This window comes from Thunnus albacares, chromosome 11 (assembly GCF_914725855.1).
Source record: "Thunnus albacares chromosome 11, fThuAlb1.1, whole genome shotgun sequence".
Taxonomy (NCBI): domain Eukaryota; kingdom Metazoa; phylum Chordata; class Actinopteri; order Scombriformes; family Scombridae; genus Thunnus; species Thunnus albacares.
Window position 1 is genome coordinate 3,043,849 of NC_058116.1, and position 26,152 is coordinate 3,070,000.

Genomic DNA, 26,152 nt, shown 5'->3' on the forward strand with positions numbered 1-26,152 from the left:
CCTTTAACTCCTGTTTAGCTGCTGATGATGACAGATGAGAAGAAAAAGCTTACAGCACCTGGTATTCCCAGGCGGTCTCCCATCCAAGTACTAACCAGGCCCGACCCTGCTTAGCTTCCGAGATCAGACGAGATCGGGCGTGTTCAGGGTGGTATGGCCGTAAGCGAGAGAAGAGGCAGCAAACAGCCTATTTAAAGATGCGCGCGGGCTCCTCCTATTCGTCGCTGTCTCACAGGTGAAGATCCCACTGTCATCATCTGCCATTCAGTGTGGAAGAGACACACGTCAAATATCACGGATGGCGTCATACTATCAGCCATATGTAATCTGTCTCCTATATTATTCCTCATCATCCCTATACAATGCATTGAAATACTCGTTATCTCTGCTATATTTACTCTATCCCTATGTGTTGGCATTAGAATTTTTTGTGCACAATACTCCATTCAATGTTTTGTGCAAAATATGTAATCTGACAGGAATTAGTGGTTTTTCTTCTCTCACAGTCTGTGTGAAAGACATAAGAAAGTGCAGCTCTCTTTCCCAGACACCTGTGAGCACTACTGGAGCAGCAGCGCCCTCCGTTGATGACAGATGAGAAGAAAAAGCTTACAGCACCTGGTATTCCCAGGCGGTCTCCCATCCAAGTACTAACCAGGCCCGACCCTGCTTAGCTTCCGAGATCAGACGAGATCGGGCGTGTTCAGGGTGGTATGGCCGTAAGCGAGAGAAGAGGCAGCAAACAGCCTATTTAAAGATGCGCGCGGGCTCCTCCTATTCGTCGCTGTCTCACAGGTGAAGATCCCACTGTCATCATCTGCCATTCAGTGTGGAAGAGACACACGTCAAATATCACGGATGGCGTCATACTATCAGCCGTATGTAATCTGTCTCCTATATTATTCCTCATCATCCCTATACAATGCATTGAAATACTCGTTATCTCTGCTATATTTACTCTATCCCTATGTGTTGGCATTAGAATTTTTTGTGCACAATACTCCATTCATTTAAATGTACAAAAAACAGCATCTTATATCCTATGTGATCTGTAATGAACCGGATAAATATGTGTTTTTCATCCCTTTGTGGTTAGTAAATGTCAGTTCATAGATGTGCTTTGCTTTTCACCTTTAACTCCTGTTTAGCTGCTGATGATGACAGATGAGAAGAAAAAGCTTACAGCACCTGGTATTCCCAGGCGGTCTCCCATCCAAGTACTAACCAGGCCCGACCCTGCTTAGCTTCCGAGATCAGACGAGATCGGGCGTGTTCAGGGTGGTATGGCCGTAAGCGAGAGAAGAGGCAGCAAACAGCCTATTTAAAGATGCGCGCGGGCTCCTCCTATTCGTCGCTGTCTTATGAATCAAGATCCCACTGTCATCCACTGCCATTCAGTGTGGAAAAGACACACGTCAAATATCACGGATGGCGTCATACTATCAGCCATATGTAATCTGTCTCCTATATTATTCCTCATCATCCCTATACAATGCATTGAAATACTCGTTATCTCTGCTATATTTACTCTATCCCTATGTGTTGGCATTAGAATTTTTTGTGCACAATACTCCATTCATTTTAATGTACAAAAAACAGCATCTTATATCCTATGTGATCTGTAATGAACCGGATAAATATGTGTTTTTCATCCCTTTGTGGTTAGTAAATGTCAGTTCATAGATGTGCTTTGCTTTTCACCTTTAACTCCTGTTTAGCTGCTGATGATGACAGATGAGAAGAAAAAGCTTACAGCACCTGGTATTCCCAGGCGGTCTCCCATCCAAGTACTAACCAGGCCCGACCCTGCTTAGCTTCCGAGATCAGACGAGATCGGGCGTGTTCAGGGTGGTATGGCCGTAAGCGAGAGACGAGGCAGCAAACAGCCTATTTAAAGATGCGCGCGGGCTCCTCCTATTCGTCGCTGTCTCACAGGTGTAGATCCCACTGTCATCCACTGCCATTCAGTGTGGAAAAGACACACGTCAAATATCACGGATGGCGTCATACTATCAGCCATATGTAATCTGTCTCCTATATTATTCCTCATCATCCCTATACAATGCATTGAAATACTCGTTATCTCTGCTATATTTACTCTATCCCTATGTGTTGGCATTAGAATTTTTTGTGCACAATGCTCCATTCAATTTATTGTACAAAAAACAGCATTTTATATCCTATGTGATCTGTAATGAACCGGAAAAATATGTGTTTTCCATCCCTTAGTGGTTAGTAAATGTCAGTTCATAGATGTGCTTTGCTTTTCACCTTTAACTCCTGTTTAGCTGCTGATGATGACAGATGAGAAGAAAAAGCTTACAGCACCTGGTATTCCCAGGCGGTCTCCCATCCAAGTACTAACCAGGCCCGACCCTGCTTAGCTTCCGAGATCAGACGAGATCGGGCGTGTTCAGGGTGGTATGGCCGTAAGCGAGAGAAGAGGCAGCAAACAGCCTATTTAAAGATGCGCGCGGGCTCCTCCTATTCGTCGCTGTCTCACAGGTGAAGATCCCACTGTCATCATCTGCCATTCAGTGTGGAAGAGACACACGTCAAATATCACGGATGGCGTCATACTATCAGCCATATGTAATCTGTCTCCTATATTATTCCTCATCATCCCTATACAATGCATTGAAATACTCGTTATCTCTGCTATATTTACTCTATCCCTATGTGTTGGCATTAGAATTTTTTGTGCACAATGCTGCATTCAATTTTTTGTGCAAAATATGTAATCTGCCTGGAATTAGTGGTTTTTCTTCTCTCACAGTCTGTGTGAAAGAAATAAGAAAGTGCAGCTCTCTTTCCCAGACACCTGTGAGCACTACTGGAGCAGCAGCGCCCTCCGTTGATAACAGATGAGAAGAAAAAGCTTACAGCACCTGGTATTCCCAGGCGGTCTCCCATCCAAGTACTAACCAGGCCCGACCCTGCTTAGCTTCCGAGATCAGACGAGATCGGGCGTGTTCAGGGTGGTATGGCCGTAAGCGAGAGAAGAGGCAGCAAACAGCCTATTTAAAGATGCGCGCGGGCTCCTCCTATTCGTCGCTGTCTTATGAATCAAGATCCCACTGTCATCCACTGCCATTCAGTGTGGAAAAGACACACGTCAAATATCACGGATGGCGTCATACTATCAGCCATATGTAATCTGTCTCCTATATTATTCCTCATCATCCCTATACAATGCATTGAAATACTCGTTATCTCTGCTATATTTACTCTATCCCTATGTGTTGGCATTAGAATTTATTGTGCACAATACTCCATTCAATGTTTTGTGCAAAATATGTAATCTGACAGGAATTAGTGGTTTTTCTTCTCTCACAGTCTGTGTGAAAGAAATAAGAAAGTGCAGCTCTCTTTCCCAGACACCTGTGAGCACTACTGGAGCAGCAGCGCCCTCCGTTGATGACAGATGAGAAGAAAAAGCTTACAGCACCTGGTATTCCCAGGCGGTCTCCCATCCAAGTACTAACCAGGCCCGACCCTGCTTAGTTTCCGAGATCAGACGAGATCGGGCGTGTTCAGGGTGGTATGGCCGTAAGCGAGAGAAGAGGCAGCAAACAGCCTATTTAAAGATGCGCGCGGGCTCCTCCTATTCGTCGCTGTCTCACAGGTGAAGATCCCACTGTCATCATCTGCCATTCAGTGTGGAAGAGACACACGTCAAATATCACGGATGGCGTCATACTATCAGCCATATGTAATCTGTCTCCTATATTATTCCTCATCATCCCTATACAATGCATTGAAATACTCGTTATCTCTGCTATATTTACTCTATCCCTATGTGTTGGCATTAGAATTTATTGTGCACAATACTCCATTCAATGTTTTGTGCAAAATATGTAATCTGACAGGAATTAGTGGTTTTTCTTCTCTCACAGTCTGTGTGAAAGACATAAGAAAGTGCAGCTCTCTTTCCCAGACACCTGTGAGCACTACTGGAGCAGCAGCGCCCTCCGTTGATGACAGATGAGAAGAAAAAGCTTACAGCACCTGGTATTCCCAGGCGGTCTCCCATCCAAGTACTAACCAGGCCCGACCCTGCTTAGCTTCCGAGATCAGACGAGATCGGGCGTGTTCAGGGTGGTATGGCCGTAAGCGAGAGAAGAGGCAGCAAACAGCCTATTTAAAGATGCGCGCGGGCTCCTCCTATTCGTCGCTGTCTCACAGGTGAAGATCCCACTGTCATCATCTGCCATTCAGTGTGGAAGAGACACACGTCAAATATCACGGATGGCGTCATACTATCAGCCATATGTAATCTGTCTCCTATATTATTCCTCATCATCCCTATACAATGCATTGAAATACTCGTTATCTCTGCTATATTTACTCTATCCCTATGTGTTGGCATTAGAATTTTTTGTGCACAATGCTGCATTCAATTTTTTGTGCAAAATATGTAATCTGCCTGGAATTAGTGGTTTTTCTTCTCTCACAGTCTGTGTGAAAGAAATAAGAAAGTGCAGCTCTCTTTCCCAGACACCTGTGAGCACTACTGGAGCAGCAGCGCCCTCCGTTGATGACAGATGAGAAGAAAAAGCTTACAGCACCTGGTATTCCCAGGCGGTCTCCCATCCAAGTACTAACCAGGCCCGACCCTGCTTAGCTTCCGAGATCAGACGAGATCGGGCGTGTTCAGGGTGGTATGGCCGTAAGCGAGAGAAGAGGCAGCAAACAGCCTATTTAAAGATGCGCGCGGGCTCCTCCTATTCGTCGCTGTCTTATGAATCAAGATCCCACTGTCACCCACTGCCATTCAGTGTGGAAAAGACACACGTCAAATATCACGGATGGCGTCATACTATCAGCCATATGTAATCTGTCTCCTATATTATTCCTCATCATCCCTATACAATGCATTGAAATACTCGTTATCTCTGCTATATTTACTCTATCCCTATGTGTTGGCATTAGAATTTTTTGTGCACAATACTCCATTCATTTTAATGTACAAAAAACAGCATCTTATATCCTATGTGATCTGTAATGAACCGGATAAATATGTGTTTTTCATCCCTTTGTGGTTAGTAAATGTCAGTTCATAGATGTGCTTTGCTTTTCACCTTTAACTCCTGTTTAGCTGCTGATGATGACAGATGAGAAGAAAAAGCTTACAGCACCTGGTATTCCCAGGCGGTCTCCCATCCAAGTACTAACCAGGCCCGACCCTGCTTAGCTTCCGAGATCAGACGAGATCGGGCGTGTTCAGGGTGGTATGGCCGTAAGCGAGAGAAGAGGCAGCAAACAGCCTATTTAAAGATGCGCGCGGGCTCCTCCTATTCGTCGCTGTCTCACAGGTGAAGATCCCACTGTCATCATCTGCCATTCAGTGTGGAAGAGACACACGTCAAATATCACGGATGGCGTCATACTATCAGCCATATGTAATCTGTCTCCTATATTATTCCTCATCATCCCTATACAATGCATTGAAATACTCGTTATCTCTGCTATATTTACTCTATCCCTATGTGTTGGCATTAGAATTTTTTGTGCACAATGCTGCATTCAATTTTTTGTGCAAAATATGTAATCTGCCTGGAATTAGTGGTTTTTCTTCTCTCACAGTCTGTGTGAAAGAAATAAGAAAGTGCAGCTCTCTTTCCCAGACACCTGTGAGCACTACTGGAGCAGCAGCGCCCTCCGTTGATAACAGATGAGAAGAAAAAGCTTACAGCACCTGGTATTCCCAGGCGGTCTCCCATCCAAGTACTAACCAGGCCCGACCCTGCTTAGCTTCCGAGATCAGACGAGATCGGGCGTGTTCAGGGTGGTATGGCCGTAAGCGAGAGAAGAGGCAGCAAACAGCCTATTTAAAGATGCGCGCGGGCTCCTCCTATTCGTCGCTGTCTTATGAATCAAGATCCCACTGTCATCCACTGCCATTCAGTGTGGAAAAGACACACGTCAAATATCACGGATGGCGTCATACTATCAGCCATATGTAATCTGTCTCCTATATTATTCCTCATCATCCCTATACAATGCATTGAAATACTCGTTATCTCTGCTATATTTACTCTATCCCTATGTGTTGGCATTAGAATTTATTGTGCACAATACTCCATTCAATGTTTTGTGCAAAATATGTAATCTGACAGGAATTAGTGGTTTTTCTTCTCTCACAGTCTGTGTGAAAGAAATAAGAAAGTGCAGCTCTCTTTCCCAGACACCTGTGAGCACTACTGGAGCAGCAGCGCCCTCCGTTGATGACAGATGAGAAGAAAAAGCTTACAGCACCTGGTATTCCCAGGCGGTCTCCCATCCAAGTACTAACCAGGCCCGACCCTGCTTAGTTTCCGAGATCAGACGAGATCGGGCGTGTTCAGGGTGGTATGGCCGTAAGCGAGAGAAGAGGCAGCAAACAGCCTATTTAAAGATGCGCGCGGGCTCCTCCTATTCGTCGCTGTCTCACAGGTGAAGATCCCACTGTCATCATCTGCCATTCAGTGTGGAAGAGACACACGTCAAATATCACGGATGGCGTCATACTATCAGCCATATGTAATCTGTCTCCTATATTATTCCTCATCATCCCTATACAATGCATTGAAATACTCGTTATCTCTGCTATATTTACTCTATCCCTATGTGTTGGCATTAGAATTTATTGTGCACAATACTCCATTCAATGTTTTGTGCAAAATATGTAATCTGACAGGAATTAGTGGTTTTTCTTCTCTCACAGTCTGTGTGAAAGACATAAGAAAGTGCAGCTCTCTTTCCCAGACACCTGTGAGCACTACTGGAGCAGCAGCGCCCTCCGTTGATGACAGATGAGAAGAAAAAGCTTACAGCACCTGGTATTCCCAGGCGGTCTCCCATCCAAGTACTAACCAGGCCCGACCCTGCTTAGCTTCCGAGATCAGACGAGATCGGGCGTGTTCAGGGTGGTATGGCCGTAAGCGAGAGAAGAGGCAGCAAACAGCCTATTTAAAGATGCGCGCGGGCTCCTCCTATTCGTCGCTGTCTCACAGGTGAAGATCCCACTGTCATCATCTGCCATTCAGTGTGGAAGAGACACACGTCAAATATCACGGATGGCGTCATACTATCAGCCATATGTAATCTGTCTCCTATATTATTCCTCATCATCCCTATACAATGCATTGAAATACTCGTTATCTCTGCTATATTTACTCTATCCCTATGTGTTGGCATTAGAATTTTTTGTGCACAATGCTGCATTCAATTTTTTGTGCAAAATATGTAATCTGCCTGGAATTAGTGGTTTTTCTTCTCTCACAGTCTGTGTGAAAGAAATAAGAAAGTGCAGCTCTCTTTCCCAGACACCTGTGAGCACTACTGGAGCAGCAGCGCCCTCCGTTGATGACAGATGAGAAGAAAAAGCTTACAGCACCTGGTATTCCCAGGCGGTCTCCCATCCAAGTACTAACCAGGCCCGACCCTGCTTAGCTTCCGAGATCAGACGAGATCGGGCGTGTTCAGGGTGGTATGGCCGTAAGCGAGAGAAGAGGCAGCAAACAGCCTATTTAAAGATGCGCGCGGGCTCCTCCTATTCGTCGCTGTCTTATGAATCAAGATCCCACTGTCATCCACTGCCATTCAGTGTGGAAAAGACACACGTCAAATATCACGGATGGCGTCATACTATCAGCCATATGTAATCTGTCTCCTATATTATTCCTCATCATCCCTATACAATGCATTGAAATACTCGTTATCTCTGCTATATTTACTCTATCCCTATGTGTTGGCATTAGAATTTATTGTGCACAATACTCCATTCAATGTTTTGTGCAAAATATGTAATCTGACAGGAATTAGTGGTTTTTCTTCTCTCACAGTCTGTGTGAAAGAAATAAGAAAGTGCAGCTCTCTTTCCCAGACACCTGTGAGCACTACTGGAGCAGCAGCGCCCTCCGTTGATGACAGATGAGAAGAAAAAGCTTACAGCACCTGGTATTCCCAGGCGGTCTCCCATCCAAGTACTAACCAGGCCCGACCCTGCTTAGTTTCCGAGATCAGACGAGATCGGGCGTGTTCAGGGTGGTATGGCCGTAAGCGAGAGAAGAGGCAGCAAACAGCCTATTTAAAGATGCGCGCGGGCTCCTCCTATTCGTCGCTGTCTCACAGGTGAAGATCCCACTGTCATCATCTGCCATTCAGTGTGGAAGAGACACACGTCAAATATCACGGATGGCGTCATACTATCAGCCATATGTAATCTGTCTCCTATATTATTCCTCATCATCCCTATACAATGCATTGAAATACTCGTTATCTCTGCTATATTTACTCTATCCCTATGTGTTGGCATTAGAATTTTTTGTGCACAATACTCCATTCATTTTAATGTACAAAAAACAGCATCTTATATCCTATGTGATCTGTAATGAACCGGATAAATATGTGTTTTTCATCCCTTTGTGGTTAGTAAATGTCAGTTCATAGATGTGCTTTGCTTTTCACCTTTAACTCCTGTTTAGCTGCTGATGATGACAGATGAGAAGAAAAAGCTTACAGCACCTGGTATTCCCAGGCGGTCTCCCATCCAAGTACTAACCAGGCCCGACCCTGCTTAGCTTCCGAGATCAGACGAGATCGGGCGTGTTCAGGGTGGTATGGCCGTAAGCGAGAGAAGAGGCAGCAAACAGCCTATTTAAAGATGCGCGCGGGCTCCTCCTATTCGTCGCTGTCTTATGAATCAAGATCCCACTGTCATCATCTGCCATTCAGTGTGGAAGAGACACACGTCAAATATCACGGATGGCGTCATACTATCAGCCATATGTAATCTGTCTCCTATATTATTCCTCATCATCCCTATACAATGCATTGAAATACTCGTTATCTCTGCTATATTTACTCTATCCCTATGTGTTGGCATTAGAATATTTTGTGCACAATACTCCATTCATTTTAATGTACAAAAAACAGCATCTTATATCCTATGTGATCTGTAATGAACCGGATAAATATGTGTTTTTCATCCCTTTGTGGTTAGTAAATGTCAGTTCATAGATGTGCTTTGCTTTTCACCTTTAACTCCTGTTTAGCTGCTGATGATGACAGATGAGAAGAAAAAGCTTACAGCACCTGGTATTCCCAGGCGGTCTCTCTTCCAAGTACTAACCAGGCCCGACCCTGCTTAGCTTCCGAGATCAGACGAGATCGGGCGTGTTCAGGGTGGTATGGCCGTAAGCGAGAGAAGAGGCAGCAAACAGCCTATTTAAAGATGCGCGCGGGCTCCTCCTATTCGTCGCTGTCTTATGAATCAAGATCCCACTGTCACCCACTGCCATTCAGTGTGGAAAAGACACACGTCAAATATCACGGATGGCGTCATACTATCAGCCATATGTAATCTGTCTCCTATATTATTCCTCATCATCCCTATACAATGCATTGAAATACTCGTTATCTCTGCTATATTTACTCTATCCCTATGTGTTGGCATTAGAATTTTTTGTGCACAATGCTGCATTCAAATTTTTTGTGCAAAATATGTAATCTGCCTGGAATTAGTGGTTTTTCTTCTCTCGCAGTCTGTGTGAAAGAAATAAGAAAGTGCAGCTCTCTTTCCCAGACACCTGTGAGCACTACTGGAGCAGCAGCGCCCTCCGTTGATGACAGATGAGAAGAAAAAGCTTACAGCACCTGGTATTCCCAGGCGGTCTCCCATCCAAGTACTAACCAGGCCCGACCCTGCTTAGCTTCCGAGATCAGACGAGATCGGGCGTGTTCAGGGTGGTATGGCCGTAAGCGAGAGAAGAGGCAGCAAACAGCCTATTTAAAGATGCGCGCGGGCTCCTCCTATTCGTCGCTGTCTTATGAATCAAGATCCCACTGTCATCCACTGCCATTCAGTGTGGAAAAGACACACGTCAAATATCACGGATGGCGTCATACTATCAGCCATATGTAATCTGTCTCCTATATTATTCCTCATCATCCCTATACAATGCATTGAAATACTCGTTATCTCTGCTATATTTACTCTATCCCTATGTGTTGGCATTAGAATTTATTGTGCACAATACTCCATTCAATGTTTTGTGCAAAATATGTAATCTGACAGGAATTAGTGGTTTTTCTTCTCTCACAGTCTGTGTGAAAGAAATAAGAAAGTGCAGCTCTCTTTCCCAGACACCTGTGAGCACTACTGGAGCAGCAGCGCCCTCCGTTGATGACAGATGAGAAGAAAAAGCTTACAGCACCTGGTATTCCCAGGCGGTCTCCCATCCAAGTACTAACCAGGCCCGACCCTGCTTAGCTTCCGAGATCAGACGAGATCGGGCGTGTTCAGGGTGGTATGGCCGTAAGCGAGAGAAGAGGCAGCAAACAGCCTATTTAAAGATGCGCGCGGGCTCCTCCTATTCGTCGCTGTCTCACAGGTGAAGATCCCACTGTCATCCACTGCCATTCAGTGTGGAAAAGACACACGTCAAATATCACGGATGGCGTCATACTATCAGCCATATGTAATCTGTCTCCTATATTATTCCTCATCATCCCTATACAATGCATTGAAATACTCGTTATCTCTGCTATATTTACTCTATCCCTATGTGTTGGCATTAGAATTTTTTGTGCACAATACTCCATTCATTTTAATGTACAAAAAACAGCATCTTATATCCTATGTGATCTGTAATGAACCGGATAAATATGTGTTTTTCATCCCTTTGTGGTTAGTAAATGTCAGTTCATAGATGTGCTTTGCTTTTCACCTTTAACTCCTGTTTAGCTGCTGATGATGACAGATGAGAAGAAAAAGCTTACAGCACCTGGTATTCCCAGGCGGTCTCCCATCCAAGTACTAACCAGGCCCGACCCTGCTTAGCTTCCGAGATCAGACGAGATCGGGCGTGTTCAGGGTGGTATGGCCGTAAGCGAGAGAAGAGGCAGCAAACAGCCTATTTAAAGATGCGCGCGGGCTCCTCCCATTCGTCGCTGTCTTATGAATCAAGATCCCACTGTCATCATCTGCCATTCAGTGTGGAAGAGACACACGTCAAATATCACGGATGGCGTCATACTATCAGCCATATGTAATCTGTCTCCTATATTATTCCTCATCATCCCTATACAATGCATTGAAATACTCGTTATCTCTGCTATATTTACTCTATCCCTATGTGTTGGCATTAGAATTTATTGTGCACAATACTCCATTCAATGTTTTGTGCAAAATATGTAATCTGACAGGAATTAGTGGTTTTTCTTCTCTCACAGTCTGTGTGAAAGAAATAAGAAAGTGCAGCTCCCTTTCCCAGACACCTGTGAGCACTACTGGAGCAGCAGCGCCCTCCGTTGATGACAGATGAGAAGAAAAAGCTTACAGCACCTGGTATTCCCAGGCGGTCTCCCATCCAAGTACTAACCAGGCCCGACCCTGCTTAGCTTCCGAGATCAGACGAGATCGGGCGTGTTCAGGGTGGTATGGCCGTAAGCGAGAGAAGAGGCAGCAAACAGCCTATTTAAAGATGCGCGCGGGCTCCTCCTATTCGTCGCTGTCTCACAGGTGAAGATCCCACTGTCATCATCTGCCATTCAGTGTGGAAAAGACACACGTCAAATATCACGGATGGCGTCATACTATCAGCCATATGTAATCTGTCTCCTATATTATTCCTCATCATCCCTATACAATGCATTGAAATACTCGTTATCTCTGCTATATTTACTCTATCCCTATGTGTTGGCATTAGAATTTTTTGTGCACAATGCTGCATTCAATTTTTTGTGCAAAATATGTAATCTGCCTGGAATTAGTGGTTTTTCTTCTCTCACAGTCTGTGTGAAAGAAATAAGAAAGTGCAGCTCTCTTTCCCAGACACCTGTGAGCACTACTGGAGCAGCAGCGCCCTCCGTTGATGACAGATGAGAAGAAAAAGTTTACAGCACCTGGTATTCCCAGGCGGTCTCCCATCCAAGTACTAACCAGGCCCGACCCTGCTTAGCTTCCGAGATCAGACGAGATCGGGCGTGTTCAGGGTGGTATGGCCTTAAGCGAGAGAAGAGGCAGCAAACAGCCTATTTAAAGATGCGCGCGGGCTCCTCCTATTCGTCGCTGTCTTATGAATCAAGATCCCACTGTCATCCACTGCCATTCAGTGTGGAAAAGACACACGTCAAATATCACGGATGGCGTCATACTATCAGCCATATGTAATCTGTCTCCTATATTATTCCTCATCATCCCTATACAATGCATTGAAATACTCGTTATCTCTGCTATATTTACTCTATCCCTATGTGTTGGCATTAGAATTTTTTGTGCACAATACTCCATTCAATGTTTTGTGCAAAATATGTAATCTGACAGGAATTAGTGGTTTTTCTTCTCCCACAGTCTGTGTGAAAGAAATAAGAAAGTGCAGCTCTCTTTCCCAGACACCTGTGAGCACTACTGGAGCAGCAGCGCCCTCCGTTGATGACAGATGAGAAGAAAAAGCTTACAGCACCTGGTATTCCCAGGCGGTCTCCCATCCAAGTACTAACCAGGCCCGACCCTGCTTAGTTTCCGAGATCAGACGAGATCGGGCGTGTTCAGGGTGGTATGGCCGTAAGCGAGAGAAGAGGCAGCAAACAGCCTATTTAAAGATGCGCGCGGGCTCCTCCTATTCGTCGCTGTCTCACAGGTGAAGATCCCACTGTCATCATCTGCCATTCAGTGTGGAAGAGACACACGTCAAATATCACGGATGGCGTCATACTATCAGCCATATGTAATCTGTCTCCTATATTATTCCTCATCATCCCTATACAATGCATTGAAATACTCGTTATCTCTGCTATATTTACTCTATCCCTATGTGTTGGCATTAGAATTTTTTGTGCACAATGCTGCATTCAATTTTTTGTGCAAAATATGTAATCTGTCTGGAATTAGTGGTTTTTCTTCTCTCACAGTCTGTGTGAAAGAAATAAGAAAGTGCAGCTCTCTTTCCCAGACACCTGTGAGCACTACTGGAGCAGCAGCGCCCTCCGTTGATGACAGATGAGAAGAAAAAGCTTACAGCACCTGGTATTCCCAGGCGGTCTCCCATCCAAGTACTAACCAGGCCCGACCCTGCTTAGCTTCCGAGATCAGACGAGATCGGGCGTGTTCAGGGTGGTATGGCCGTAAGCGAGAGAAGAGGCAGCAAACAGCCTATTTAAAGATGCGCGCGGGCTCCTCCTATTCGTCGCTGTCTTATGAATCAAGATCCCACTGTCACCCACTGCCATTCAGTGTGGAAAAGACACACGTCAAATATCACGGATGGCGTCATACTATCAGCCATATGTAATCTGTCTCCTATATTATTCCTCATCATCCCTATGCAATGCATTGAAATACTCGTTATCTCTGCTATATTTACTCTATCCCTATGTGTTGGCATTAGAATTTTTTGTGCACAATACTCCATTCAATGTTTTGTGCAAAATATGTAATCTGACAGGAATTCGTGGTTTTTCTTCTCTCACAGTCTGTGTGAAAGAAATAAGAAAGTGCAGCTCTCTTTCCCAGACACCTGTGAGCACTACTGGAGCAGCAGCGCCCTCCGTTGATGACAGATGAGAAGAAAAAGCTTACAGCACCTGGTATTCCCAGGCGGTCTCCCATCCAAGTACTAACCAGGCCCGACCCTGCTTAGCTTCCGAGATCAGACGAGATCGGGCGTGTTCAGGGTGGTATGGCCGTAAGCGAGAGAAGAGGCAGCAAACAGCCTATTTAAAGATGCGCGCGGGCTCCTCCTATTCGTCGCTGTCTCACAGGTGAAGATCCCACTGTCATCATCTGCCATTCAGTGTGGAAGAGACACACGTCAAATATCACGGATGGCGTCATACTATCAGCCATATGTAATCTGTCTCCTATATTATTCCTCATCATCCCTATACAATGCATTGAAATACTCGTTATCTCTGCTATATTTACTCTATCCCTATGTGTTGGCATTAGAATTTTTTGTGCACAATACTCCATTCATTTTAATGTACAAAAAACAGCATTTTATATCCTATGTGATCTGTAATGAACCGGATAAATATGTGTTTTTCATCCCTTTGTGGTTAGTAAATGTCAGTTCATAGATGTGCTTTGCTTTTCACCTTTAACTCCTGTTTAGCTGCTGATGATGACAGATGAGAAGAAAAAGCTTACAGCACCTGGTATTCCCAGGCGGTCTCCCATCCAAGTACTAACCAGGCCCGACCCTGCTTAGCTTCCGAGATCAGACGAGATCGGGCGTGTTCAGGGTGATATGGCCGTAAGCGAGAGAAGAGGCAGCAAACAGCCTATTTAAAGATGCGCGCGGGCTCCTCCCATTCGTCGCTGTCTCACAGGTGAAGATCCCACTGTCATCCACTGCCATTCAGTGTGGAAGAGACACACGTCAAATATCACGGATGGCGTCATACTATCAGCCATATGTAATCTGTCTCCTATATTATTCCTCATCATCCCTATACAATGCATTGAAATACTCGTTATCTCTGCTATATTTACTCTATCCCTATGTGTTGGCATTAGAATTTTTTGTGCACAATACTCCATTCAATGTTTTGTGCAAAATATGTAATCTGCCTGGAATTAGTGGTTTTTCTTCTCTCACAGTCTGTGTGAAAGAAATAAGAAAGTGCAGCTCCCTTTCCCAGACACCTGTGAGCACTACTGGAGCAGCAGCGCCCTCCGTTGATGACAGATGAGAAGAAAAAGCTTACAGCACCTGGTATTCCCAGGCGGTCTCCCATCCAAGTACTAACCAGGCCCGACCCTGCTTAGCTTCCGAGATCAGACGAGATCGGGCGTGTTCAGGGTGGTATGGCCGTAAGCGAGAGAAGAGGCAGCAAACAGCCTATTTAAAGATGCGCGCGGGCTCCTCCTATTCGTCGCTGTCTCACAGGTGAAGATCCCACTGTCATCATCTGCCATTCAGTGTGGAAAAGACACACGTCAAATATCACGGATGGCGTCATACTATCAGCCATATGTAATCTGTCTCCTATATTATTCCTCATCATCCCTATACAATGCATTGAAATACTCGTTATCTCTGCTATATTTACTCTATCCCTATGTGTTGGCATTAGAATTTTTTGTGCACAATACTCCATTCATTTTAATGTACAAAAAACAGCATCTTATATCCTATGTGATCTGTAATGAACCGGATAAATATGTGTTTTTCATCCCTTTGTGGTTAGTAAATGTCAGTTCATAGATGTGCTTTGCTTTTCACCTTTAACTCCTGTTTAGCTGCTGATGATGACAGATGAGAAGAAAAAGCTTACAGCACCTGGTATTCCCAGGCGGTCTCCCATCCAAGTACTAACCAGGCCCGACCCTGCTTAGCTTCCGAGATCAGACGAGATCGGGCGTGTTCAGGGTGGTATGGCCGTAAGCGAGAGAAGAGGCAGCAAACAGCCTATTTAAAGATGCGCGCGGGCTCCTCCCATTCGTCGCTGTCTTATGAATCAAGATCCCACTGTCATCATCTGCCATTCAGTGTGGAAGAGACACACGTCAAATATCACGGATGGCGTCATACTATCAGCCATATGTAATCTGTCTCCTATATTATTCCTCATCATCCCTATACAATGCATTGAAATACTCGTTATCTCTGCTATATTTACTCTATCCCTATGTGTTGGCATTAGAATTTATTGTGCACAATACTCCATTCAATGTTTTGTGCAAAATATGTAATCTGACAGGAATTAGTGGTTTTTCTTCTCTCACAGTCTGTGTGAAAGAAATAAGAAAGTGCAGCTCCCTTTCCCAGACACCTGTGAGCACTACTGGAGCAGCAGCGCCCTCCGTTGATGACAGATGAGAAGAAAAAGCTTACAGCACCTGGTATTCCCAGGCGGTCTCCCATCCAAGTACTAACCAGGCCCGACCCTGCTTAGCTTCCGAGATCAGACGAGATCGGGCGTGTTCAGGGTGGTATGGCCGTAAGCGAGAGAAGAGGCAGCAAACAGCCTATTTAAAGATGCGCGCGGGCTCCTCCTATTCGTCGCTGTCTCACAGGTGAAGATCCCACTGTCATCATCTGCCATTCAGTGTGGAAAAGACACACGTCAAATATCACGGATGGCGTCATACTATCAGCCATATGTAATCTGTCTCCTATATTATTCCTCATCATCCCTATACAATGCATTGAAATACTCGTTATCTCTGCTATATTTACTCTATCCCTATGTGTTGGCATTAGAATTTTTTGTGCACAATGCTGCATTCAATTTTTTGTGCAAAATATGTAATCTGCCTGGAATTAGTGGTTTTTCTTCTCTCACAGTCTGTGTGAAAGAAATAAGAAAGTGCAGCTCTCTTTCCCAGACACCTGTGAGCACTACTGGAGCAGCAGCGCCCTCCGTTGATGACAGATGAGAAGAAAAAGTTTACAGCACCTGGTATTCCCAGGCGGTCTCCCATCCAAGTACTAACCAGGCCCGACCCTGCTTAGCTTCCGAGATCAGACGAGATCGGGCGTGTTCAGGGTGGTATGGCCTTAAGCGAGAGAAGAGGCAGCAAACAGCCTATTTAAAGATGCGCGCGGGCTCCTCCTATTCGTCGCTGTCTTATGAATCAAGATCCCACTGTCATCCACTGCCATTCAGTGTGGAAAAGACACACGTCAAATATCACGGATGGCGTCATACTATCAGCCATATGTAATCTGTCTCCTATATTATTCCTCATCATCCCTATACAATGCATTGAAATACTCGTTATCTCTGCTATATTTACTCTATCCCTATGTGTTGGCATTAGAATTTTTTGTGCACAATACTCCATTCAATGTTTTGTGCAAAATATGTAATCTGACAGGAATTAGTGGTTTTTCTTCTCCCACAGTCTGTGTGAAAGAAATAAGAAAGTGCAGCTCTCTTTCCCAGACACCTGTGAGCACTACTGGAGCAGCAGCGCCCTCCGTTGATGACAGATGAGAAGAAAAAGCTTACAGCACCTGGTATTCCCAGGCGGTCTCCCATCCAAGTACTAACCAGGCCCGACCCTGCTTAGTTTCCGAGATCAGACGAGATCGGGCGTGTTCAGGGTGGTATGGCCGTAAGCGAGAGAAGAGGCAGCAAACAGCCTATTTAAAGATGCGCGCGGGCTCCTCCTATTCGTCGCTGTCTCACAGGTGAAGATCCCACTGTCATCATCTGCCATTCAGTGTGGAAGAGACACACGTCAAATATCACGGATGGCGTCATACTATCAGCCATATGTAATCTGTCTCCTATATTATTCCTCATCATCCCTATACAATGCATTGAAATACTCGTTATCTCTGCTATATTTACTCTATCCCTATGTGTTGGCATTAGAATTTTTTGTGCACAATGCTGCATTCAATTTTTTGTGCAAAATATGTAATCTGTCTGGAATTAGTGGTTTTTCTTCTCTCACAGTCTGTGTGAAAGAAATAAGAAAGTGCAGCTCTCTTTCCCAGACACCTGTGAGCACTACTGGAGCAGCAGCGCCCTCCGTTGATGACAGATGAGAAGAAAAAGCTTACAGCACCTGGTATTCCCAGGCGGTCTCCCATCCAAGTACTAACCAGGCCCGACCCTGCTTAGCTTCCGAGATCAGACGAGATCGGGCGTGTTCAGGGTGGTATGGCCGTAAGCGAGAGAAGAGGCAGCAAACAGCCTATTTAAAGATGCGCGCGGGCTCCTCCTATTCGTCGCTGTCTTATGAATCAAGATCCCACTGTCACCCACTGCCATTCAGTGTGGAAAAGACACACGTCAAATATCACGGATGGCGTCATACTATCAGCCATATGTAATCTGTCTCCTATATTATTCCTCATCATCCCTATGCAATGCATTGAAATACTCGTTATCTCTGCTATATTTACTCTATCCCTATGTGTTGGCATTAGAATTTTTTGTGCACAATACTCCATTCAATGTTTTGTGCAAAATATGTAATCTGACAGGAATTCGTGGTTTTTCTTCTCTCACAGTCTGTGTGAAAGAAATAAGAAAGTGCAGCTCTCTTTCCCAGACACCTGTGAGCACTACTGGAGCAGCAGCGCCCTCCGTTGATGACAGATGAGAAGAAAAAGCTTACAGCACCTGGTATTCCCAGGCGGTCTCCCATCCAAGTACTAACCAGGCCCGACCCTGCTTAGCTTCCGAGATCAGACGAGATCGGGCGTGTTCAGGGTGGTATGGCCGTAAGCGAGAGAAGAGGCAGCAAACAGCCTATTTAAAGATGCGCGCGGGCTCCTCCTATTCGTCGCTGTCTCACAGGTGAAGATCCCACTGTCATCATCTGCCATTCAGTGTGGAAGAGACACACGTCAAATATCACGGATGGCGTCATACTATCAGCCATATGTAATCTGTCTCCTATATTATTCCTCATCATCCCTATACAATGCATTGAAATACTCGTTATCTCTGCTATATTTACTCTATCCCTATGTGTTGGCATTAGAATTTTTTGTGCACAATACTCCATTCATTTTAATGTACAAAAAACAGCATTTTATATCCTATGTGATCTGTAATGAACCGGATAAATATGTGTTTTTCATCCCTTTGTGGTTAGTAAATGTCAGTTCATAGATGTGCTTTGCTTTTCACCTTTAACTCCTGTTTAGCTGCTGATGATGACAGATGAGAAGAAAAAGCTTACAGCACCTGGTATTCCCAGGCGGTCTCCCATCCAAGTACTAACCAGGCCCGACCCTGCTTAGCTTCCGAGATCAGACGAGATCGGGCGTGTTCAGGGTGATATGGCCGTAAGCGAGAGAAGAGGCAGCAAACAGCCTATTTAAAGATGCGCGCGGGCTCCTCCCATTCGTCGCTGTCTCACAGGTGAAGATCCCACTGTCATCCACTGCCATTCAGTGTGGAAGAGACACACGTCAAATATCACGGATGGCGTCATACTATCAGCCATATGTAATCTGTCTCCTATATTATTCCTCATCATCCCTATACAATGCATTGAAATACTCGTTATCTCTGCTATATTTACTCTATCCCTATGTGTTGGCATTAGAATTTTTTGTGCACAATACTCCATTCAATGTTTTGTGCAAAATATGTAATCTGCCTGGAATTAGTGGTTTTTCTTCTCTCACAGTCTGTGTGAAAGAAATAAGAAAGTGCAGCTCCCTTTCCCAGACACCTGTGAGCACTACTGGAGCAGCAGCGCCCTCCGTTGATGACAGATGAGAAGAAAAAGCTTACAGCACCTGGTATTCCCAGGCGGTCTCCCATCCAAGTACTAACCAGGCCCGACCCTGCTTAGCTTCCGAGATCAGACGAGATCGGGCGTGTTCAGGGTGGTATGGCCGTAAGCGAGAGAAGAGGCAGCAAACAGCCTATTTAAAGATGCGCGCGGGCTCCTCCTATTCGTCGCTGTCTCACAGGTGAAGATCCCACTGTCATCCACTGCCATTCAGTGTGGAAAAGACACACGTCAAATATCACGGATGGCGTCATACTATCAGCCATATGTAATCTGTCTCCTATATTATTCCTCATCATCCCTATACAATGCATTGAAATACTCGTTATCTCTGCTATATTTACTCTATCCCTATGTGTTGGCATTAGACTTTTTTGTGCACAATACTCCATTCAATGTTTTGTGCAAAATATGTAATCTGACAGGAATTAGTGGTTTTTCTTCTCCCACAGTCTGTGTGAAAGAAATAAGAAAGTGCAGCTCTCTTTCCCAGACACCTGTGAGCACTACTGGAGCAGCAGCGCCCTCCGTTGATGACAGATGAGAAGAAAAAGCTTACAGCACCTGGTATTCCCAGGCGGTCTCCCATCCAAGTACTAACCAGGCCCGACCCTGCTTAGCTTCCGAGATCAGACGAGATCGGGCGTGTTCAGGGTGGTATGGCCGTAAGCGAGAGAAGAGGCAGCAAACAGCCTATTTAAAGATGCGCGCGGGCTCCTCCTATTCGTCGCTGTCTTATGAATCAAGATCCCACTGTCATCCACTGCCATTCAGTGTGGAAAAGACACACGTCAAATATCACGGATGGCGTCATACTATCAGCCATATGTAATCTGTCTCCTATATTATTCCTCATCATCCCTATACAATGCATTGAAATACTCGTTATCTCTGCTATATTTACTCTATCCCTATGTGTTGGCATTAGAATTATTTGTGCACAATGCTGCATTCAATGTTTTGTGCAAAATATGTAATCTGCCTGGAATTAGTGGTTTTTCTTCTCTCACAGTCTGTGTGAAAGAAATAAGAAAGTGCAGCTCTCTTTCCCAGACACCTGTGAGCACTACTGGAGCAGCAGCGCCCTCCGTTGATGACAGATGAGAAGAAAAAGCTTACAGCACCTGGTATTCCCAGGCGGTCTCCCATCCAAGTACTAACCAGGCCCGACCCTGCTTAGCTTCCGAGATCAGACGAGATCGGGCGTGTTCAGGGTGGTATGGCCGTAAGCGAGAGAAGAGGCAGCAAACAGCCTATTTAAAGATGCGCGCGGGCTCCTCCTATTCGTCGCTGTCTTATGAATTAAGATCCCACTGTCATCCACTGCCATTCAGTGTGGAAAAGACACACGTCAAATATCACGGATGGCGTCATACTATCAGCCATATGTAATCTGTCTCCTATATTATTCCTCATCATCCCTATACAATGCATTGAAATACTCGTTATCTCTGCTATATTTACTCTATCCCTATGTGTTGGCATTAGAATTATTTGTGCTCAATGCTCCATTCATTTTATTGTACAAAAAACAGCATTTTATATCCTATGTGATCTGTAATGAACCGGATAAATATGTGTTTTCCATCCCTTAGTGGTTAGTAAATGTCAGTTCATAGATGTGCTTTGCTTTTCACCTTTAACTCCTGTTTAGCTGCTGATGATGACAGATGAGAAGAAAAAGCTTACAGCACCTGGTATTCCCAGGCGGTCTCCCATCCAAGTACTAACCAGGCCCGACCCTGCTTAGCTTCCGAGATCAGACGAGATCGGGCGTGTTCAGGGTGGTATGGCCGTAAGCGAGAGAAGAGGCAGCAAACAGCCTATTTAAAGATGCGCGCGGGCTCCTCCTATTCGTCGCTGTCTCACAGGTGAAGATCCCACTGTCATCATCTGCCATTCAGTGTGGAAAAGACACACGTCAAATATCACGGATGGCGTCATACTATCAGCCATATGTAATCTGTCTCCTATATTATTCCTCATCATCCCTATACAATGCATTGAAATACTCGTTATCTCTGCTATATTTACTCTATCCCTATGTGTTGGCATTAGACTTTTTTGTGCACAATACTCCATTCAATGTTTTGTGCAAAATATGTAATCTGCCTGGAATTAGTGGTTTTTCTTCTCCCACAGTCTGTGTGAAAGAAATAAGAAAGTGCAGCTCTCTTTCCCAGACACCTGTGAGCACTACTGGAGCAGCAGCGCCCTCCGTTGATGACAGATGAGAAGAAAAAGCTTACAGCACCTGGTATTCCCAGGCGGTCTCCCATCCAAGTACTAACCAGGCCCGACCCTGCTTAGTTTCCGAGATCAGACGAGATCGGGCGTGTTCAGGGTGGTATGGCCGTAAGCGAGAGAAGAGGCAGCAAACAGCCTATTTAAAGATGCGCGCGGGCTCCTCCTATTCGTCGCTGTCTCACAGGTGAAGATCCCACTGTCATCATCTGCCATTCAGTGTGGAAGAGACACACGTCAAATATCACGGATGGCGTCATACTATCAGCCATATGTAATCTGTCTCCTATATTATTCCTCATCATCCCTATACAATGCATTGAAATACTCGTTATCTCTGCTATATTTACTCTATCCCTATGTGTTGGCATTAGAATTTTTTGTGCACAATGCTGCATTCAATTTTTTGTGCAAAATATGTAATCTGTCTGGAATTAGTGGTTTTTCTTCTCTCACAGTCTGTGTGAAAGAAATAAGAAAGTGCAGCTCTCTTTCCCAGACACCTGTGAGCACTACTGGAGCAGCAGCGCCCTCCGTTGATGACAGATGAGAAGAAAAAGCTTACAGCACTTGGTATTCCCAGGCGGTCTCCCATCCAAGTACTAACCAGGCCCGACCCTGCTTAGTTTCCGAGATCAGACGAGATCGGGCGTGTTCAGGGTGGTATGGCCGTAAGCGAGAGAAGAGGCAGCAAACAGCCTATTTAAAGATGCGCGCGGGCTCCTCCTATTCGTCGCTGTCTTATGAATCAAGATCCCACTGTCATCCACTGCCATTCAGTGTGGAAAAGACACACGTCAAATATCACGGATGGCGTCATACTATCAGCCATATGTAATCTGTCTCCTATATTATTCCTCATCATCCCTATACAATGCATTGAAATACTCGTTATCTCTGCTATATTTACTCTATCCCTATGTGTTGGCATTAGAATTTTTTGTGCACAATGCTCCATTCATTTTATTGTACAAAAAACAGCATTTTATATCCTATGTGATCTGTAATGAACCGGAAAAATATGTGTTTTCCATCCCTTAGTGGTTAGTAAATGTCAGTTCATAGATGTGCTTTGCTTTTCACCTTTAACTCCTGTTTAGCTGCTGATGATGACAGATGAGAAGAAAAAGCTTACAGCACCTGGTATTCCCAGGCGGTCTCCCATCCAAGTACTAACCAGGCCCGACCCTGCTTAGCTTCCGAGATCAGACGAGATCGGGCGTGTTCAGGGTGGTATGGCCGTAAGCGAGAGAAGAGGCAGCAAACAGCCTATTTAAAGATGCGCGCGGGCTCCTCCTATTCGTCGCTGTCTCACAGGTGTAGATCCCACTGTCATCCACTGCCATTCAGTGTGGAAAAGACACACGTCAAATATCACGGATGGCGTCATACTATCAGCCATATGTAATCTGTCTCCTATATTATTCCTCATCATCCCTATACAATGCATTGAAATACTCGTTATCTCTGCTATATTTACTCTATCCCTATGTGTTGGCATTAGAATTATTTGTGCACAATGCTGCATTCAATGTTTTGTGCAAAATATGTAATCTGCCTGGAATTAGTGGTTTTTCTTCTCTCACAGTCTGTGTGAAAGAAATAAGAAAGTGCAGCTCTCTTTCCCAGACACCTGTGAGCACTACTGGAGCAGCAGCGCCCTCCGTTGATGACAGATGAGAAGAAAAAGCTTACAGCACCTGGTATTCCCAGGCGGTCTCCCATCCAAGTACTAACCAGGCCCGACCCTGCTTAGCTTCCGAGATCAGACGAGATCGGGCGTGTTCAGGGTGGTATGGCCGTAAGCGAGAGAAGAGGCAGCAAACAGCCTATTTAAAGATGCGCGCGGGCTCCTCCTATTCGTCGCTGTCTTATGAATTAAGATCCCACTGTCATCCACTGCCATTCAGTGTGGAAAAGACACACGTCAAATATCACGGATGGCGTCATACTATCAGCCATATGTAATCTGTCTCCTATATTATTCCTCATCATCCCTATACAATGCATTGAAATACTCGTTATCTCTGCTATATTTACTCTATCCCTATGTGTTGGCATTAGAATTATTTGTGCTCAATGCTCCATTCATTTTATTGTACAAAAAACAGCATTTTATATCCTATGTGATCTGTAATGAACCGGAAAAATATGTGTTTTTCATCCCTTAGTGGTTAGTAAATGTCAGTTCATAGATGTGCTTTGCTTTTCACCTTTAACTCCTGTTTAGCTGCTGATGATGACAGATGAGAAGAAAAAGCTTACAGCACCTGGTATTCCCAGGCGGTCTCCCATCCAAGTACTAACCAGGCCCGACCCTGCTTAGCTTCCGAGATCAGACGAGATCGGGCGTGTTCAGGGTGGTATGGCCGTAAGCGAGAGAAGAGGCAGCAAACAGCCTATTTAAAGATGCGCGCGGGCTCCTCCTATTCGTCGCTGTCTTATGAATTAAGATCCCACTGTCATCCACTGCCATTCAGTGTGGAAAAGACACACGTCAAATATCACGGATGGCGTCATACTATCAGCCATATGTAATCTGTCTCCTATATTATTCCTCATCATCCCTATACAATGCATTGAAATACTCGTTATCTCTGCTATATTTACTCTATCCCTATGTGTTGGCATTAGACTTTTTTGTGCACAATACTCCATTCAATGTTTTGTGCAAAATATGTAATCTGCCTGGAATTAGTGGTTTTTCTTCTCCCACAGTCTGTGTGAAAGAAATAAGAAAGTGCAGCTCTCTTTCCCAGACACCTGTGAGCACTACTGGAGCAGCAGCGCCCTCCGTTGATGACAGATGAGAAGAAAAAGCTTACAGCACCTGGTATTCCCAGGCGGTCTCCCATCCAAGTACTAACCAGGCCCGACCCTGCTTAGCTTCCGAGATCAGACGAGATCGGGCGTGTTCAGGGTGGTATGGCCGTAAGCGAGAGAAGAGGCAGCAAACAGCCTATTTAAAGATGCGCGCGGGCTCCTCCTATTCGTCGCTGTCTTATGAATTAAGGTCCCACTGTCATCTACTGCCATTCAGTGTGGAAAAGACACACGTCAAATATCACGGATGGCGTCATACTATCAGCCATATGTAATCTGTCTCCTATATTATTCCTCATCATCCCTATACAATGCATTGAAATACTCGTTATCTCTGCTATATTTACTCTATCCCTATGTGTTGGCATTAGAATTTTTTGTGCACAATGCTCCATTCAATTTATTGTACAAAAAACAGCATTTTATATCCTATGTGATCTGTAATGAACCGGATAAATATGTGTTTTCCATCCCTTAGTGGTTAGTAAATGTCAGTTCATAGATGTGCTTTGCTTTTCACCTTTAACTCCTGTTTAGCTGCTGATGATGACAGATGAGAAGAAAAAGCTTACAGCACCTGGTATTCCCAGGCGGTCTCCCATCCAAGTACTAACCAGGCCCGACCCTGCTTAGCTTCCGAGATCAGACGAGATCGGGCGTGTTCAGGGTGGTATGGCCGTAAGCGAGAGAAGAGGCAGCAAACAGCCTATTTAAAGATGCGCGCGGGCTCCTCCTATTCGTCGCTGTCTTATGAATCAAGATCCCACTGTCATCCACTGCCATTCAGTGTGGAAAAGACACACGTCAAATATCACGGATGGCGTCATACTATCAGCCATATGTAATCTGTCTCCTATATTATTCCTCATCATCCCTATACAATGCATTGAAATACTCGTTATCTCTGCTATATTTACTCTATCCCTATGTGTTGGCATTAGAATTATTTGTGCTCAATGCTCCATTCATTTTATTGTACAAAAAACAGCATTTTATATCCTATGTGATCTGTAATGAACCGGAAAAATATGTGTTTTTCATCCCTTAGTGGTTAGTAAATGTCAGTTCATAGATGTGCTTTGCTTTTCACCTTTAACTCCTGTTTAGCTGCTGATGATGACAGATGAGAAGAAAAAGCTTACAGCACCTGGTATTCCCAGGCGGTCTCCCATCCAAGTACTAACCAGGCCCGACCCTGCTTAGCTTCCGAGATCAGACGAGATCGGGCGTGTTCAGGGTGGTATGGCCGTAAGCGAGAGAAGAGGCAGCAAACAGCCTATTTAAAGATGCGCGCGGGTTCCTCCTATTCGTCGCTGTCTCACAGGTGAAGATCCCACTGTCATCATCTGCCATTCAGTGTGGAAAAGACACACGTCAAATATCACGGATGGCGTCATACTATCAGCCATATGTAATCTGTCTCCTATATTATTCCTCATCATCCCTATACAATGCATTGAAATACTCGTTATCTCTGCTATATTTACTCTATCCCTATGTGTTGGCATTAGACTTTTTTGTGCACAATACTCCATTCAATGTTTTGTGCAAAATATGTAATCTGCCTGGAATTAGTGGTTTTTCTTCTCCCACAGTCTGTGTGAAAGAAATAAGAAAGTGCAGCTCTCTTTCCCAGACACCTGTGAGCACTACTGGAGCAGCAGCGCCCTCCGTTGATGACAGATGAGAAGAAAAAGCTTACAGCACCTGGTATTCCCAGGCGGTCTCCCATCCAAGTACTAACCAGGCCCGACCCTGCTTAGCTTCCGAGATCAGACGAGATCGGGCGTGTTCAGGGTAGTATGGCCGTAAGCGAGAGAAGAGGCAGCAAACAGCCTATTTAAAGATGCGCGCGGGCTCCTCCTATTCGTCGCTGTCTTATGAATCAAG

The 26,152-nt window shown here is 44.9% G+C and overlaps 47 non-coding genes across 47 annotated transcripts; all 47 read right to left on the bottom strand.

Annotated features, from left to right (window-relative positions):
- Positions 1-46: 46 nt before the first annotated feature.
- LOC122993010 lies at positions 47-165 on the bottom strand. Its single transcript, XR_006406274.1, has one exon. It is a non-coding gene; the product is annotated as a 5S ribosomal RNA (ribosomal RNA).
- A 441-nt stretch (positions 166-606) lies between these two features.
- Positions 607-725, bottom strand: LOC122993015. The gene has a single exon (XR_006406279.1). It is a non-coding gene; the product is annotated as a 5S ribosomal RNA (ribosomal RNA).
- Positions 726-1,176: 451 nt separating this feature from the next.
- Positions 1,177-1,295, bottom strand: LOC122993019. Its single transcript, XR_006406283.1, has one exon. It is a non-coding gene; the product is annotated as a 5S ribosomal RNA (ribosomal RNA).
- A 451-nt stretch (positions 1,296-1,746) lies between these two features.
- LOC122993020 lies at positions 1,747-1,865 on the bottom strand. The gene has a single exon (XR_006406284.1). It is a non-coding gene; the product is annotated as a 5S ribosomal RNA (ribosomal RNA).
- A 451-nt stretch (positions 1,866-2,316) lies between these two features.
- On the bottom strand, positions 2,317-2,435 carry LOC122993021. Its single transcript, XR_006406285.1, has one exon. It is a non-coding gene; the product is annotated as a 5S ribosomal RNA (ribosomal RNA).
- Positions 2,436-2,876: 441 nt separating this feature from the next.
- On the bottom strand, positions 2,877-2,995 carry LOC122993022. Its single transcript, XR_006406286.1, has one exon. It is a non-coding gene; the product is annotated as a 5S ribosomal RNA (ribosomal RNA).
- A 441-nt stretch (positions 2,996-3,436) lies between these two features.
- Positions 3,437-3,555, bottom strand: LOC122992994. The gene has a single exon (XR_006406260.1). It is a non-coding gene; the product is annotated as a 5S ribosomal RNA (ribosomal RNA).
- A 441-nt stretch (positions 3,556-3,996) lies between these two features.
- Positions 3,997-4,115, bottom strand: LOC122993023. Its single transcript, XR_006406287.1, has one exon. It is a non-coding gene; the product is annotated as a 5S ribosomal RNA (ribosomal RNA).
- A 441-nt stretch (positions 4,116-4,556) lies between these two features.
- On the bottom strand, positions 4,557-4,675 carry LOC122993024. The gene has a single exon (XR_006406288.1). It is a non-coding gene; the product is annotated as a 5S ribosomal RNA (ribosomal RNA).
- A 451-nt stretch (positions 4,676-5,126) lies between these two features.
- LOC122993026 lies at positions 5,127-5,245 on the bottom strand. Its single transcript, XR_006406289.1, has one exon. It is a non-coding gene; the product is annotated as a 5S ribosomal RNA (ribosomal RNA).
- A 441-nt stretch (positions 5,246-5,686) lies between these two features.
- On the bottom strand, positions 5,687-5,805 carry LOC122993027. The gene has a single exon (XR_006406290.1). It is a non-coding gene; the product is annotated as a 5S ribosomal RNA (ribosomal RNA).
- A 441-nt stretch (positions 5,806-6,246) lies between these two features.
- Positions 6,247-6,365, bottom strand: LOC122992995. The gene has a single exon (XR_006406261.1). It is a non-coding gene; the product is annotated as a 5S ribosomal RNA (ribosomal RNA).
- Positions 6,366-6,806: 441 nt separating this feature from the next.
- LOC122993028 lies at positions 6,807-6,925 on the bottom strand. The gene has a single exon (XR_006406291.1). It is a non-coding gene; the product is annotated as a 5S ribosomal RNA (ribosomal RNA).
- Positions 6,926-7,366: 441 nt separating this feature from the next.
- Positions 7,367-7,485, bottom strand: LOC122993030. The gene has a single exon (XR_006406293.1). It is a non-coding gene; the product is annotated as a 5S ribosomal RNA (ribosomal RNA).
- Positions 7,486-7,926: 441 nt separating this feature from the next.
- On the bottom strand, positions 7,927-8,045 carry LOC122992996. Its single transcript, XR_006406262.1, has one exon. It is a non-coding gene; the product is annotated as a 5S ribosomal RNA (ribosomal RNA).
- Positions 8,046-8,496: 451 nt separating this feature from the next.
- Positions 8,497-8,615, bottom strand: LOC122993031. Its single transcript, XR_006406294.1, has one exon. It is a non-coding gene; the product is annotated as a 5S ribosomal RNA (ribosomal RNA).
- A 451-nt stretch (positions 8,616-9,066) lies between these two features.
- On the bottom strand, positions 9,067-9,185 carry LOC122993003. Its single transcript, XR_006406269.1, has one exon. It is a non-coding gene; the product is annotated as a 5S ribosomal RNA (ribosomal RNA).
- A 442-nt stretch (positions 9,186-9,627) lies between these two features.
- Positions 9,628-9,746, bottom strand: LOC122993032. Its single transcript, XR_006406295.1, has one exon. It is a non-coding gene; the product is annotated as a 5S ribosomal RNA (ribosomal RNA).
- Positions 9,747-10,187: 441 nt separating this feature from the next.
- Positions 10,188-10,306, bottom strand: LOC122993033. The gene has a single exon (XR_006406296.1). It is a non-coding gene; the product is annotated as a 5S ribosomal RNA (ribosomal RNA).
- A 451-nt stretch (positions 10,307-10,757) lies between these two features.
- On the bottom strand, positions 10,758-10,876 carry LOC122993034. The gene has a single exon (XR_006406297.1). It is a non-coding gene; the product is annotated as a 5S ribosomal RNA (ribosomal RNA).
- A 441-nt stretch (positions 10,877-11,317) lies between these two features.
- Positions 11,318-11,436, bottom strand: LOC122993035. The gene has a single exon (XR_006406298.1). It is a non-coding gene; the product is annotated as a 5S ribosomal RNA (ribosomal RNA).
- A 441-nt stretch (positions 11,437-11,877) lies between these two features.
- LOC122993005 lies at positions 11,878-11,996 on the bottom strand. The gene has a single exon (XR_006406271.1). It is a non-coding gene; the product is annotated as a 5S ribosomal RNA (ribosomal RNA).
- Positions 11,997-12,437: 441 nt separating this feature from the next.
- On the bottom strand, positions 12,438-12,556 carry LOC122992997. Its single transcript, XR_006406263.1, has one exon. It is a non-coding gene; the product is annotated as a 5S ribosomal RNA (ribosomal RNA).
- Positions 12,557-12,997: 441 nt separating this feature from the next.
- On the bottom strand, positions 12,998-13,116 carry LOC122993036. Its single transcript, XR_006406299.1, has one exon. It is a non-coding gene; the product is annotated as a 5S ribosomal RNA (ribosomal RNA).
- A 441-nt stretch (positions 13,117-13,557) lies between these two features.
- LOC122993037 lies at positions 13,558-13,676 on the bottom strand. The gene has a single exon (XR_006406300.1). It is a non-coding gene; the product is annotated as a 5S ribosomal RNA (ribosomal RNA).
- A 451-nt stretch (positions 13,677-14,127) lies between these two features.
- On the bottom strand, positions 14,128-14,246 carry LOC122992987. The gene has a single exon (XR_006406253.1). It is a non-coding gene; the product is annotated as a 5S ribosomal RNA (ribosomal RNA).
- A 441-nt stretch (positions 14,247-14,687) lies between these two features.
- Positions 14,688-14,806, bottom strand: LOC122993038. The gene has a single exon (XR_006406301.1). It is a non-coding gene; the product is annotated as a 5S ribosomal RNA (ribosomal RNA).
- Positions 14,807-15,257: 451 nt separating this feature from the next.
- On the bottom strand, positions 15,258-15,376 carry LOC122993039. The gene has a single exon (XR_006406302.1). It is a non-coding gene; the product is annotated as a 5S ribosomal RNA (ribosomal RNA).
- A 441-nt stretch (positions 15,377-15,817) lies between these two features.
- LOC122993041 lies at positions 15,818-15,936 on the bottom strand. The gene has a single exon (XR_006406304.1). It is a non-coding gene; the product is annotated as a 5S ribosomal RNA (ribosomal RNA).
- A 441-nt stretch (positions 15,937-16,377) lies between these two features.
- On the bottom strand, positions 16,378-16,496 carry LOC122993006. The gene has a single exon (XR_006406272.1). It is a non-coding gene; the product is annotated as a 5S ribosomal RNA (ribosomal RNA).
- A 441-nt stretch (positions 16,497-16,937) lies between these two features.
- On the bottom strand, positions 16,938-17,056 carry LOC122992998. The gene has a single exon (XR_006406264.1). It is a non-coding gene; the product is annotated as a 5S ribosomal RNA (ribosomal RNA).
- Positions 17,057-17,497: 441 nt separating this feature from the next.
- Positions 17,498-17,616, bottom strand: LOC122993042. The gene has a single exon (XR_006406305.1). It is a non-coding gene; the product is annotated as a 5S ribosomal RNA (ribosomal RNA).
- A 441-nt stretch (positions 17,617-18,057) lies between these two features.
- LOC122993043 lies at positions 18,058-18,176 on the bottom strand. The gene has a single exon (XR_006406306.1). It is a non-coding gene; the product is annotated as a 5S ribosomal RNA (ribosomal RNA).
- A 451-nt stretch (positions 18,177-18,627) lies between these two features.
- On the bottom strand, positions 18,628-18,746 carry LOC122992988. The gene has a single exon (XR_006406254.1). It is a non-coding gene; the product is annotated as a 5S ribosomal RNA (ribosomal RNA).
- Positions 18,747-19,187: 441 nt separating this feature from the next.
- LOC122993044 lies at positions 19,188-19,306 on the bottom strand. The gene has a single exon (XR_006406307.1). It is a non-coding gene; the product is annotated as a 5S ribosomal RNA (ribosomal RNA).
- A 441-nt stretch (positions 19,307-19,747) lies between these two features.
- Positions 19,748-19,866, bottom strand: LOC122993045. The gene has a single exon (XR_006406308.1). It is a non-coding gene; the product is annotated as a 5S ribosomal RNA (ribosomal RNA).
- A 441-nt stretch (positions 19,867-20,307) lies between these two features.
- LOC122993046 lies at positions 20,308-20,426 on the bottom strand. Its single transcript, XR_006406309.1, has one exon. It is a non-coding gene; the product is annotated as a 5S ribosomal RNA (ribosomal RNA).
- A 451-nt stretch (positions 20,427-20,877) lies between these two features.
- LOC122993047 lies at positions 20,878-20,996 on the bottom strand. The gene has a single exon (XR_006406310.1). It is a non-coding gene; the product is annotated as a 5S ribosomal RNA (ribosomal RNA).
- A 441-nt stretch (positions 20,997-21,437) lies between these two features.
- Positions 21,438-21,556, bottom strand: LOC122992999. Its single transcript, XR_006406265.1, has one exon. It is a non-coding gene; the product is annotated as a 5S ribosomal RNA (ribosomal RNA).
- A 441-nt stretch (positions 21,557-21,997) lies between these two features.
- On the bottom strand, positions 21,998-22,116 carry LOC122993007. The gene has a single exon (XR_006406273.1). It is a non-coding gene; the product is annotated as a 5S ribosomal RNA (ribosomal RNA).
- Positions 22,117-22,567: 451 nt separating this feature from the next.
- On the bottom strand, positions 22,568-22,686 carry LOC122993048. Its single transcript, XR_006406311.1, has one exon. It is a non-coding gene; the product is annotated as a 5S ribosomal RNA (ribosomal RNA).
- Positions 22,687-23,127: 441 nt separating this feature from the next.
- Positions 23,128-23,246, bottom strand: LOC122993049. The gene has a single exon (XR_006406312.1). It is a non-coding gene; the product is annotated as a 5S ribosomal RNA (ribosomal RNA).
- A 451-nt stretch (positions 23,247-23,697) lies between these two features.
- On the bottom strand, positions 23,698-23,816 carry LOC122993050. Its single transcript, XR_006406313.1, has one exon. It is a non-coding gene; the product is annotated as a 5S ribosomal RNA (ribosomal RNA).
- A 441-nt stretch (positions 23,817-24,257) lies between these two features.
- LOC122993053 lies at positions 24,258-24,376 on the bottom strand. Its single transcript, XR_006406315.1, has one exon. It is a non-coding gene; the product is annotated as a 5S ribosomal RNA (ribosomal RNA).
- A 451-nt stretch (positions 24,377-24,827) lies between these two features.
- Positions 24,828-24,946, bottom strand: LOC122993054. The gene has a single exon (XR_006406316.1). It is a non-coding gene; the product is annotated as a 5S ribosomal RNA (ribosomal RNA).
- Positions 24,947-25,397: 451 nt separating this feature from the next.
- On the bottom strand, positions 25,398-25,516 carry LOC122993055. Its single transcript, XR_006406317.1, has one exon. It is a non-coding gene; the product is annotated as a 5S ribosomal RNA (ribosomal RNA).
- A 441-nt stretch (positions 25,517-25,957) lies between these two features.
- On the bottom strand, positions 25,958-26,076 carry LOC122992986. Its single transcript, XR_006406252.1, has one exon. It is a non-coding gene; the product is annotated as a 5S ribosomal RNA (ribosomal RNA).
- Between the last annotated feature and the right edge of the window lie 76 nt (positions 26,077-26,152).